Source organism: Propithecus coquereli, unplaced genomic scaffold (genome assembly GCF_000956105.1).
Source record: "Propithecus coquereli isolate 6110/MARCELLA unplaced genomic scaffold, Pcoq_1.0 Scaffold100, whole genome shotgun sequence".
In the NCBI taxonomy this organism is placed as follows: Eukaryota; Metazoa; Chordata; class Mammalia; order Primates; family Indriidae; genus Propithecus; species Propithecus coquereli.
Window position 1 is genome coordinate 1,188,242 of NW_012133859.1, and position 13,858 is coordinate 1,202,099.

The following is a 13,858-nucleotide window of genomic DNA, read 5'->3' on the forward strand; positions in this document are numbered from 1 at the left end:
GAGTAGCTGGGACTACAGGCACGCGCCACCATGCCTGGCTAATTTTTTCTATATATTTTTAGTTGTCCAATTAATTTCTTTCTAATTTTAGTAGAGACGGGGTCTCGCTCTTGCTCAGGCTGGTTTCGAACTCCTGAGCTCAAACAATCCGCCCGCCTCGGCCTCCCAGAGAGCTAGGATTACAGGCGTGAGCCACCGCGCCCGGCCTAATATAGTCTTTTGTATTTCCCTGATCTGTGCCATCTTAGGCAAAATCGTGACCTAGACATTTTGTCTTTGATGTTCCCTTTCTGCTAAAAATCCTTTGTTCCCGAGGGGTGTGTGTTGTTGAGGATCCCAAAGCAGGCTTCCTTGGGTCTGGCCTGGGTCCCAGAGCTTCCCAGCCATGCTGGTGTACCATCTACACTTAACGTCTCATGGCTTCTTGGCCTTTTGGCTAAGATCAAGTGTAGTATCTGTTTTTATCAGCTTAATATTTAACATCACCCCTCCCCTGGGCACTACTCACAAAAGACCCCCTTTTGGCTTCCCTATTAATATTATGGATAAATTTCTGCAGTGAGAAATTTTGGGGCAGAACAAGATAGCTGGCTCAGCTGGCTCTCATATCCTTCCCACAGCCATACTCCTAAACTTGACCTTCTGGCGATGGCGTCAGCTCTGTGATAGGACCCTTGAGTGAGACGATGGACTGGTGGGGAAGACACTTGAGTTGGAGGAGCTTGTAAGCTCCTTAGGTCTTGCCTGCCCTGACCATGGCAGAAGTGATCTCACCATTGATGGAATTAGACTAACCTGCTTCAGAAAATAATTCAATTTCTTTCTTTTCCTAAAAATTGTAGAGTAAACCTCAGTCTAAAATCCCCAACTAAACTGGTCTATTAACAAGAGATTTACCCTTGGTCCCTCCATTGCCCAGCACACAGTAGGCGCTCAAAAACCAGCTCTTGAATCTAAGCCTAAGTGAATGAACACATAGTGATTTATTCTTGTCCATCCACATAGTATCATAAGGCATCAAGACCAATGATACATACAGTTTTACATACAGTTGTAAAATTTTGGATCTGAGAATAACTAATCTAGTTTATGATTTCATTTCATAGAAACAATTATCATTTTATAGAAGAGAAAACAAAGACTCACTGGGGGCGAAATAGCTATTTATTGACTGAAACAGGACTGGAAACCATATCGCCTTTTTGTGCTGTGTTTTAATACCTTTCAATGTTAAAAATCATACTTTTCTTCTCTAGGTCTTATTTTCACTATCACAAAGCTTTACAGTGCTCTGTCCCCTCCCTGGTGTTCCATGATTTGTCTTTTTTTCCCCTCACCACTATCAAATAATAGTAACTTCTTCATATTTTACCAGAAAATGGAGAGAGAGAGAGAGATTACTCAATAGAATTTTATTAACTGTTTAACCTCCACAATTTGGAAGGGAAATTTTTATTGCCTGTCACAAACTGTGGGCTAGCAAGCACCAACATAAAATGAAGGAATTATCAGCTCACAAATCAAAATTCGTATTATAAAACGTGGCAATGGTAGAATTCACTGTTGATTGGCTAACATACCTGTATTTCAATCTCGTTCTCCTCTGCCTCTGCCACAGAGACAGGAAGTTCTAAATATTTCCCAGCCTCCCTTGCAGCTATGGGTGGCCTTGTGCCTTAGTTCTGGCTAATGAACCATAAATGGCAGTCTACTAGGGCCCCTGGGAATGCTTTTGCTTTTCTGTTGAAAGAGACAGATCCAGCTGTCCCTTTTTCCAGCTGGAATGCAGCCATGGTGTGTGGAACTGTTGCAGTCAGCCACATTATAACCATGAGGGCAAAGCCATTTAAATGACTGAAATGATAACTTTGATATCTTTGTGTCTCTGAACCAACAATAGCCAAGTGCCTCTGCTTGTTATGTGGAGAAATTAAACCTCTATTTGTTTAAAGCATTGTCAATTATGTTTCCTGTTACTCAAAACTGAAAGCATTCCTAAGTGATACAGCAAGTGACAGCCATTCTTAGATATTTCTGTGGATCAATTTTATTTTACAAACATAAGAGTTCTAAGTTGTATAACTAGCATTAAGTTTCACCACCGTCCCAGCCTCAGGGGAGGAGGGGTGGCGCATGTTAAACAATCAGTGAATAAAATCTCAAACTGGTTTTGCTCAGGTCCACCCAAGTACAGATGCCGGATGGGTGGCATCTCTTCCCCTCCATAACTGCCCCCAGCTCCCTGGGTGTCAAGAATCCCACTCTGTTTTGGAGGTAGGGGATAAGAGGGATTACGGGTGACCCTGTAAGCATCCCTGAAGCAGGGATGTCTACCCTGTATTGGTAAGATGAGCTGGGCAAAGGCTCCAGGCACAGGCAGGTGTCAGTGCTGTGGGAGATGAGCAAATGCCCAGCAGTGGGTCTTCCCTGGGATGCTTTTGCCTGATGGTGCTGAGAGAGGCTGCAGGCACAGCTCCTCTCATTCTCAGATGCTCCCTGAAGGATCTGTGGGGTTTCTGTGGACAGCACTCACTCTTTGCAGGCGCCCTTTTCCTGCTGGTCATTATGGTCCATGGGGCCCCTAAGTACCATCCTCAGGTCCCTCCTGCCGCTTGGCTACTAACAACCAGGTGCTCTGTGACAGTGCTCCACAGCATCTAGGCTGCCACTGCCATGCTGGCTTATGCGGACAAGTGGTACCAAAAAGCATGGTAGTATACATTTGTCTTCTTTGGCTGAACACCATCCAAATCACCTTCCTATATCTGGAGAATTTCCCACCAAGCAGAGTCCTCTAACCCCTATAGAAATTAAAAGTACGAAATGTTTTCCCAGGTACACTTACATCATCATGTGACCCAGGCATGACCGATTAAATGCACCCACCTTGGACTTGAATCAGGAGCTAGCAATCCAAAAACATGGGACAGTGGAGAGTACATTCTGGCAGAGGATGGCAATAGCAACAACGGCATTGAGTTCCCAAGAGCAGTCATGGCAACAGTAGCCTCCAAAATAGTGTATCCAGGAGCCATGGGTGTGGCAATGTCCTCACCAGACTGGTTTCATGGCAGGATGTCTGACTGGGTTCCTGGTTGCATCTGAAATATCCTCCTGGCCACCGTTTTCCCAGCCTCACTGTTCAACTTTCTCAGCTATTCTGAGAGCCCCATATCCTTTTAATACATTCTTTATTTTGTTGTTTTTGCTTCAACCAGCGGTGCTCAATCTCCATTGCTCGCAATTCTGAATTCTGATTGGTGCAGCCTCACATTCGATACTACCCCATCCTTTAAGTTTGTTTGACAATACTAACACGAGGCTGGTGTGTATATAATGCACTTCACAAAGGTTTGGAAATATTAATTAATGGAAGGAATTATGAAAGAGAAAAGGAGAAATGTAAAGTAGCATAGTAAACATAGCCTTCTCAGATTTGGGGAGCAAATTTTTAAAAGTTTCAACTCTTCAAAGGGACTTTCTTTGTAAGGAAGAGGAGGATGGTTTGCTAATTCCTAGCCCGGCTTATCAGTTGCAAATGTACATTATTACTCAGGGTTCTACCAGAGAAATAGAAACTGTAGGATATATGTATGTATACATATACGTGAGCATGCATACACACATATACATATATATGCAAACTGTATATGTTATATATATAAAGAAATCTATTTCAAGGAATTGGCTTACGCGATTGTGGAGGTTGGCAAGTTCAAAATCTGTAAAGCAGGCAGGAAACTTGGGCAGAAACTGAAGCTGCAGCCCACAAGCAAAATTTCTTCTTCCTCAGGGAAACCTCAGCCTTGTTCTTAAGGCCTTTCAATAATCACTAACTGCTCCCAACAAGTGGATACAAAATGAATATAAGAGAGATATATTTTGAAGTGCCATTATTTGCAAAATTTTAGGGATAAAAATACTTTTAAAATGAAAAATTAGACTCCACCAAAAATAAAATCTTACGACCTAGAAAGCTAAGCACACAGGATGAATCCTTTTTTATCTGAGAAAACATAAAAGTGCCACAGAAGGATTAAACAAAAAAGGAACCTACCAAAGTGAAAACCCAAAAGGCTTTTCTACTGTACTTTATACTTGTAGAATCATGATTTACCAAAATACTTCTATGTAAAATAGAAACAGTATTACCAACAAAACTTACTGAGGTGTCCAAACCTCAATATCTAATAGTAAAATTTAACCAGCAATTTTGGATGTGCAATTACAGTGTTAAATGCTAGCATGAAATATGCGTAGTAAAATTACATTTATTTTTTTGCCAAGGTGCAATGTTCTAATAAAAATAATAAAGCTTCATAAAATGAATTTACTATTTTATCAAAACAATATTTTCCACCTATATTTGAATATAGCCAATTCATTACTTAAATGGTTGGAAACAATTAATAATGAAAAATAAAAATGGTATAAATGTATGAAGAATTCCTTGTACAATCAATTGCCTTTATATTGTATATTTTAGTTTGGGTCTTTGAGGTATGGCTTCAGATTATCAAAAACAAATGAAACAATCTATCCAAGAAACAGCTGCTTTCTGGTACTTGAATGATCTTATTAATAGTTTTTAATACTGAAATGTTAAAGCAAGTTTTCAGCCAAATTGAAAAGAGCATGTGTCAAAGTTTTGTTCCAAATCCTCCACAAGAGAAGCAGCAGCCAATTCAAAGATGTCCCTTCTGTTAGAGGTATTTATAGAAAAAAAGAAGCTGCCATTAAAAAAAATTTTCCAAACTTGGAAATAAGAAAGAAGGAAGCTTGTGTGACTTCTCAGTCTTAGAGTGGAGTGTTAATAACTGGCTCACCCAAGGATTACTGAATTCTTTAGGGGAATGCACCTCTGTTTGAGTGTTGTTGGTTAGAGTGCAGACTCTGGGAAGTTACAGGTTAACTCATAGATTTCTGTTCGGTAAAAATGAAAATGATTTCTGTCTGAGAGAAAAGATAATCACAAAAGTTACCATTTTAGTGTCATGAAGGATGCTAGCCAGTTTGGTATCTAACTTTGCATTCTTTCATTGATGATAAATAATGCAGAATTTCCTGTAAGTCTTAAAACAGATGGATCTCTAATTAATGAGTTAAAAAATCTTGACATGTGCTGTTTTATATTTATATAGGAATCGTGGTTTTAAATTTTTTAAATATACTTTGACATTATGCAGTATAAAATATGCTTGGTAACATCAGACTCCTCAAAAGGCACATGGTCAGTTGAGTGGGTAGGTAAGTACATAACTTTTCCAGCAGGATTTCTTTAACTCCTTCAAGTGTATCAGAAAACTGCTCAGAAATGCTAATTACTTCCAAAAAAGAGTTATAAATTATGACTGCAAAAAATTTCTGTACCAGACCTTGTTTGGGACAGTTTTCTTTCTCAGTTGCCATTTTGAATTTGGAAAACATTATGTGTACCGTCTACCATCAATTGACAGAAATAACCATAGAATTACACTCTATCACAGGATTATGCTGGGGGAGGTACATCAGGAAGAAAATATGCCAGAGAATTCCTAAAATTGGGCACTTAAAAAAATGTCTCCTGCCAATAAAGAGGAGACTTTGTCACATGCCTCTACATCCTTCGTGGTCTATATTCTCCTTTCTGAAAATGCAAGCCAGAAAGGGAAAGTGAATTTCAAAACGCCTCATCTTTGTGAAGCTACTTTGATGAAAAGTAACAGAAACCCATTCAAACTGGCTGGAGGAAAGAGGACAAGGTACAGGGAAGATGCAGGATTATAGCAAGGAAGGGAAGGAGGAATGGTCTGAAGGTGGGACAGAAGCCTCCAACTCCTTGGTCCCCCCAACCATCGCCGCATGACCTGCTCCTAACCCCTGCCTCTCTCTGCATAACTCTCTCTGCAAGCTTTAGCTTCCCCATGGGCACAGCTTAAGATTGCTGCCCAGTGACATCCAAGCTCACAAATCATTCAAGCGCCCAGAAGAGATGGACAGGTAAGTGTGTCTTAACTCCAATTCCTGGAGGGTAAATCTTCGATCCAGCATTCACCTTGGTCCAATCAGCTCTGACCAGTGAAACCAGCAACACAAAGGAACCCACCCCTACAGGAGGGAGGAAGCTGTCAGAGAAGGAAGGGCATGAAACAGACAGACACACAATAAGGTGAGACCTCGGTTCCCTCAGTCTGCTATAACAAAAGACCATAGACTGGGTGGCTTAATTGTAGGCTGGAAGTCCAAGATCAGGGTGCCAACATGGTCAGTTTCTGTTAGGGCTCTTTTCCTGGCTTACAGACGGCCACCTCCTCACTGTGTCTTCACATGGCCTTTCTCAGTACAAATGCCTGTAAAAGGATCACTCTCTCTCTCTCTCTCACTCCCTGCCATCCTCTTCTTATAAGGCCACCACTCCTATGAAATTAGGGACCTACCTTATGACCTCATTTAAGCTTAATTACCTCCTAAAAGCCCTATCTCTGAACACAGTCACGTTGGGGGTTACGTCTTCAAGAGATGAATTTGGGGGGGGGCACAATTCAGTCCATAGCAGGTGTCTACTTCAAGCTAAAAGGAATCACTTCGAGGATGCAGAAACTTTCTTCCCACTCTTTCAACCTCCACTTCATGCCATAATTTTTCATTCATTTCCTCATTCATTCATCAATTGAACAGTGCCAGACACTATACTAGGGGGAAAAGCTGAGTGGAACACTCTCTGTCTTTATGAATCTCCTTGGCTAGAGAGATGGTGAGATCTATAAATACCAGAGAAACAGTGCAACACTATCTGCATTTACAGGGGGTATGTACAAGGGTTTCTGAGTGCACAGAGAAAGAGGACACTGCATGTGCCAGGGACTCAAGGAAGACCTGACCTAGACAGCCTTTCCAAGGGTTCCAACCCTGAGTGAGACCTACCTCTCACTTTACATTTGTTTAGTCTCCTTAATACGTTTTTGTTATTATGAGATTTTAGGTAAATTATGAAACCTCTCTTTCCAGATTGTTAAAACAGGGGTGATTTCTATTTGAAATCTATACTCCTCAAAGTCTTTTACTGTCAATGAAGAGCATTTGCAAAGTCCACTAAATTCCTTGAACGAGTAAAGAAATTTTCTGTTCAAGGAATATATTTGGTCTCCTTAATGGCCGACCATACTAAACCTTCCATTTTCTCCCAAATCAATTCCCTAGTGGGTCCATCGCTCAGGACTGATAGACAATCAAACTGCCAGCACCTTCCTTATCCACACTATTCTTAGATTAAGATAATCAAGGTCAGTCTGGATAGAAATTTTTTTTAAAGTAATTTAATTACAAAGCTAGCTTTTAAGAGAAAGACTTAAGCAGTATATAAAGATTTAAATAAAATTAATGTTACTTTAATATAATTTTTAAAACTTAAATGAATCTCAACTTACGCCGCTTGCCCATTACTGCTATTGAACAACCACTGTTCATTGTCTTGGGTTTTGCTCACCAGGCAAGAATGGTGTGACAAGGCCTTAGGGAAACCCTTTCTTTCTGGGATGACCCTACAAATCCCCTGTTTTCAGGTGAATGCTGGGACAGACCACCTCAAGACTCTGGATGTACAGAGTCACATAATTTAGACTCCACAATACTGGCCATTTGTGGTAACACAAAAAGTGCGCTCAGTGTGTCTTTTTGCTATTTGTAAGGAAGGAATTTGCTAAGTAAATGAGTGGTGAATACAAAATTTATTTGAAGGGAAAAAATTTAGCCTGTTGAATCTTCCTGTAAGTAATTACCTTTTTCAAATATTTGTAGGCACTCCAGAGAACTGTGTATTCATAAATCATTGATAAGTTAATTGGAAAGCATTCTTATGTATTCATCAAATCCAATACCCTGAGGACCCCTGCTAAGTAATGCTTTGCTATCTTGGGCCTAATTGCTGTGGATATTTAAAAGTAATGAACACTGTACTTTTTTTTTTAACATGCTGAATTTCACTTATTTGTCTGAATTACTGAGAAATGCAGATATATACATATGTGTGTGTAAATATTTGAAAATCCCTCTCAGTTTTCCTTATCTGAATTGCCCTCGCCTCTCCCCTGCAATTTGATGGGAGTGACGGTGAGGTGCCTCCCATGGCTGACCAGCCCAGGTAACTCCTAGCTTACCTTTGGGACAGTTCTGAGAAAGTTAAACCCAAGCAGGCAAGACCTCCTGGGCCTTCCAGAAGGCCCAGTCATGCAGCTTGCACTGTCAGTCTGAGCTGCTTGGAAAGGGGGAACAGGTCATACAAACCCTAAGTAATACATTCAACTCGATCCATTTCACCCTAACCACATCTTTTTGTTTTATTTTTTATTATTTATTTAATTTTTATTCTTTGATGTCATAAGTAAAGACAGCCCCCTTTAAAATTTCTCAAAACTGCCACTTATTGAGTGAAGCCAGTGTTTAGGAAAATTCATTGCCAGCCATCAAGCATGCCACGCTCTTTTTAGTCTTCACTTTCCCAAAATGTTCATTGATCTTCCTCTAAATCATTGCAAAGGTGCATGTGCATATTTTACAACATGAATAATCAATAGCAAAAGTCAAACTCCTGGAAAGGTTACAGACCTGGTTCAAGTTAAACAATGGTGTCTCCATTCTTAGATTCATTATGGAAACACAGTGATTATATTACTCTTTCAAAATTAGTTTTCATTAAATGGATTTTTAAAGAATTTTTAGTGTTAAGAAACAAGATTCTATGTTCACCAGTAACAATTTCTTTAATACCAAATGACACATTTCCTCTCAAATGTAGCACTATGTACTTTCCACATTCCATGGGCACAAGGTACTAGAATGTACAAGAAGATACTGGGTTCTCGATTTACCACAATGTTATTTCAGTTTGCTTAGAGCTGTGTCACAATAGGGACATAAGGAAGAGGGGTAATGTTCAAGTTACTTTGGGTGTGCGTATTTTGACAAGATGTAATTTAAAACTCTGAAAATCAGAGAGAGTCGATCAAATGTGAGAACTGTGAGGAAGGGAAGATCATGTATGAGCGCTGAGCCCAATTACCAACATCAAATACCACTTGGGTTAGCATTAACTATATTGTTGCTTTGGTCATTCTGCAGCAAGAAGTTACTCGCAAATGACATTGCAGTTCAACAAGACATCAGTCAGTTTTGTGAGAGACTCATCCTACTTTCTTTCCTCCTTTGGGCAGAATTTAAGAGTATAGAGTATGAAAAGTTCAGTAGCATCTCCCCACTCATTCTGAGGGATCTTCCCAAGATCCTTCCACATTCAAGTCTAGTAATATGGTAATTAGCCAACTATGAAAGCCATGGCCAGCCCCTTGCAGTTTTAGGTTCCCCAGTTACCATCTCTCCTTTCTGGACTCCCACCTCCTTTCTATGTCTAGCCTGTTACACTCCCTGCCTATGGATACAGCCCACCTGCAGGTTCTGCACCTTTCCAGACCTTGAAGTTGCTAGAAGGAGAACCACAAGAGTCCCAGACCAAAAGCTCTTAGTCTTGGCCCCGCTTGGCCTTGGCTGTCTTGCTGTAGGTACTGGGATTTTTCTCTTCTCCACTGTGTGCCTTGCCCTGGTACAGTTAGGATGCCCTCTGGCTCCCTCACCTCATATACTCCAGCACGCAGGCCCTTAAACATCTCCACAGAAGAACCTTGGAGCTACACATGGGTGTGTGTGTGTGTGTTCGTGAGCTTCTGAACATGAGTCAAAATTTTTCTGTCAAAATTCTTTCTTCTGTTTCTTGGTGCCTAAGAGATGCCTTCAAAAGAAGACATTTATTCTACCTTAACTTCTGAACAGAAGAACATCTTGCATCCTTGGCTACTCTTTGACATAGTTCAGCATTTTCAACATTTTCAACTTTGAAACATTTCAGTAGGCAATTGATACGAGGCAGGTAAGACAAATATGGCCCCTGATCTTCAAATACCCAACAGTCAACCAATAAATATATTAATAATACAGTGTAACTCTGAAATAATAGAAGTACATATGTGCAAGGTACAGGGATCAAGGAAAGTGACAAGAGAAGAACATTTGCAAATGGTAACAGTTATAAGCTCATCTATGTAACTGCAGATAAAGATGTTTGGATGTGCCTATCTGTGGGTGGGGCCTGTGTTAGTTTAGACAGGTGGGAGTACACTGTGTGTACAGCTGCATCTGTGGGTCTGATGGTCTCTAACTCAACTTCTTCCTAAAGTGACCTTAAATCGTAGGGCATCAAGGCCAGGCATGGTGGCTCATGCCTGTAATCCTAGCACTCTCGGAGGCAGAGGTGGCAAGATCTCTTGAGGTCAGGAGTTTGAGCCCAGCCTGAGCAAGAACAAGACCTCATCTCTACAAAAAATACAAAAATAAGCTGGGTGTGGAGGCACATGCCTGTAGTCCCAGCTACTCGGGAGGCTGAGGCAGGAGGATCACTTGAGCCCAGGAGTGGGAGGTTGCAGTGAGCTATGTTGACGCCATTGCACTTTAGTCCCAGGTGACAGGGGAGACCCTGCCTCAAAAAAACCCAAAAATCATATGGCATCAAATAATTGTGGAATGAATGAATAAACATATAAACAAGGGAATCAAGCTTTCTATTTTGTAAGACCATGGGATTCTCTACTCCATTTTAAGTTCACTTGCTGGGTAACATCCCACTCTGAGTTCTTTTCCCATGACCGAGGCATGTGGATTTGGATTCCCAGTGTCACCTATAGTACTGCTTTTGAAAAAAAAAAAAGAAAGAAAGAAAGAAAGTACTCCTTTTGAAGCGAAATGGGGCTAATAGTTTCATTCTCTGTCTCTTCCGGTCCTCCCCATGTCTCTGGGCCCACAGAGCCGACATCCTCCCACCACCCTTCACTTCCTGTGCTTGCCGCTGTTTCTGAACTTCTAACTCCTTTACTGCCTAGCATTCTCATTTGGCCATTCCTTGTCTCGTTAACAAGATTGTAAATCATGCAGGACATGCTATTTTGTCCCCATGCTATTTTGTCCCCGCGCTTTGTACACTGAAGTCTCTCCAGAAACATGTGTAGGTAAGGGAAGGTGAAGAGAGAGGAGAGGATGCATGAAAAATGCTCAGCATCGTGGGTCATTAGTGAAACGCAAATCAGAGCCACAAGGAGACAACACTTTACACCCACTGGATGGCTAAAATAAAAAAGACAGACAAATGTGGGTAAAGATGTGGAGAAATTAGGACCCTCATTCATTGCTGGTGGAAATGTAAAATTGGGGCAGCCCCTTTGGCAAACAGTCTGTTATTTGAACAGTTCCTCAAAATGCTAAACAGAGTTATCACATGACCCAGCTATTCTACTCTTAAGTGTAGACCCAAGAGAAATTACAATATATGTTTAAACAAAAACTTAGACACAAATATTCACAGCAGCATTATTCATAATGGCCAAATGTGGAAATAACCTAAATTGCTGAACCTAAATTGCTGAATAATATCCCATTGTACAGAAATACTGCATTATCAACCCAACTGATAAATGGATAAACAAGACATGCTCTATCCACACGATGGACTATCACTCAGCAATAAGAAGGAATGAGATACTGACACCTGCTACAACATGGGTGGACCTTGAAACTATAATACCGAGTGAAAGACGCCAGTCGTAAGAGACCACATATTGCAGGATTCAACTTATGTCAAATGCCCAGAGAGACAAATCTATAGAGACAGAAAGTTGATTGATGGTTGCTAGGGCTGGGGAGGGGCACTAGAGAGAGACTCCCAATGAGAACAGGTTCCTTTTCGGGGTGTTCAAAATATTGTAAAATCAGATTTTAGTGACAGCTGCACAACTCCGTGAATAGATTCAAAATCCTAGAACTGTACGCTTTATGGTACGTGAAATATAATTGTCAATGAAGCTGTAAAAGAGAGAAAGAAGGAAATGTTTCATGTGACTTAAGGTTAAATTAGACACAATCTTGAATGTAAATGCTAATGTCATGAATAACACTCTGCAACAGAAATAAGCCTGATAAGAGCTGCATTTTCTAAAGGCAACAAATTTCCTTGTGTCACCCGCTCTGGGAATTAAAATTTTGAACTGATAGATGGGAGGGAGCCACCCAGTTCAGAATTATCCATAGCAATACTTATGGATCTGGTAAGAATGACTGCATTCACACCACGGAATGAAAACTAAATGCAGTTTACAGTGTGGTTGACTTAAACATAATTATACACCCCAAATGATAATGATATAGAGTAGGAGGAAATGAATTTAGCGTTAGTAATTTCTGCCTTCCCCACGAGGAGCAGCGTGAGGGTGCGAGGATGGTCTCTGCTCTGGTCCAGCCCGGTTTCTCCTGGCCCCGATTCGCCCTGGTTCTCCTCCTCCGCCTCAGTCCGCTCGGCCCTCGGATGTCCCTTTCTCGTTGCAGAGCCCCTATTCTTTGCAGAAATTTCTCTTCCCTGACCTTAACCTTATTTATCCTTTAGGATCTGGTCAGCAGCATGTCGAAAACAATAGGGACCCCTAAAAGAACTACCATTAATTTCTTACTGCCCCTAGTATGGCTTCTGTTTCTCTGTGGGCGCTGCCTCCTACTGGGACCTCGGCTGGCCACAGACTTCCCTTCTGTCCTTTTAGGTCCTGCATTCTTGCTCCATGCTGCAGCCTGTGATACTTCTCTATTCGGGGCAGGAAGAATGATTCAGCTCAAATTGCCTCCCCATCAGTGACTGGAGCGTCCCTTTAGATCACCTGCAAAGAACACTAGCACGGAGGTTGACCCTGGGTGGTAATAGCGTGAGGAGCCCTCTGGTACCCCGCATAGAGGGGACAATGCCGGTGTTGCATGAGCCCCCTGTTTCTCCCTGACGCCACTCGGGGCGCCCGGTTCTCCAGAGCCACCGCGTTCGCCTGGGCTCCCGGGAGATGAGGCCTAAGTAGGGAATTCACATGCTGACGGCGCAGATTTCTCTTTTGCCTCGTGTGTCTCAGAGAGCTGGACACAGTCCTATCAGTCAGAAGGAAGGAGGAGAGTGTGAGCCCCAGGCACTGGCAGGGCAATGATACCCAGCACGCCCCAGAGCACAGAGAGAGCGGAAAGCTGGGCCAAGTCGGCGTATTCTGCTTCCTAACTCCCTAAGTGCTGATGGCAAAAGATTGTAACTGAGCGGAGTGCCTCCACTACAAATTCAAGTTTTCCATCTCCCAGCTGGGTTCTGAATGCTTCTTGACAATCATTTCCCTAATCACTCCGCGATTTCCTTTCCGTTCCTCTCCGCAGCTGTCACAAACCTTCCCCGCTTCGCTCAGCTCCCCGCCCCCACCCCACCCCCCTCCCTGCTCACAGGGGACAGGAGACGCTCTGGCTGCAGCCTTGGTCGCCATCCCGCCCTTCGGCTCAGAACCCCTCCCTTCTGCTCTCACCTGGGTCCCCTTTCTCTTTCTGGTCTCTCTTAGGGAAAGAAAGGTCCTGAACGTCACCAAGGATCAGCCGTCCGCCCTGGATAGGATAAAGAGGTTAACGCAAAGATGGAGACTCAGATCCTGGCACCCCCACCACCAGCTTGGCGGCCTCCGGCCAGCAGGAACTTCTGAGTTTCATCATTGATAAAATGGGGGTAATAGGAGTGCCTGCCAAGTAGGGCAGTTGTAAGGATTTCATTAGTTTACCTGGGTAAAAACTTTATCACAGTGCCTGGCACAATAGAAACCCTATGGAAGTGTTCGCTATTATTGTTGTGTATTGATATTAATATACATTATATAAATATTATGTATATTAATTAATATGTAGTCATTACTAATGTGTGTTAATATCAATAACTGTTCATTATTGTTTGCAAATCTTCAAAAGGGGAATGTCATATAGCTGCTGCCAAAATCCTGTT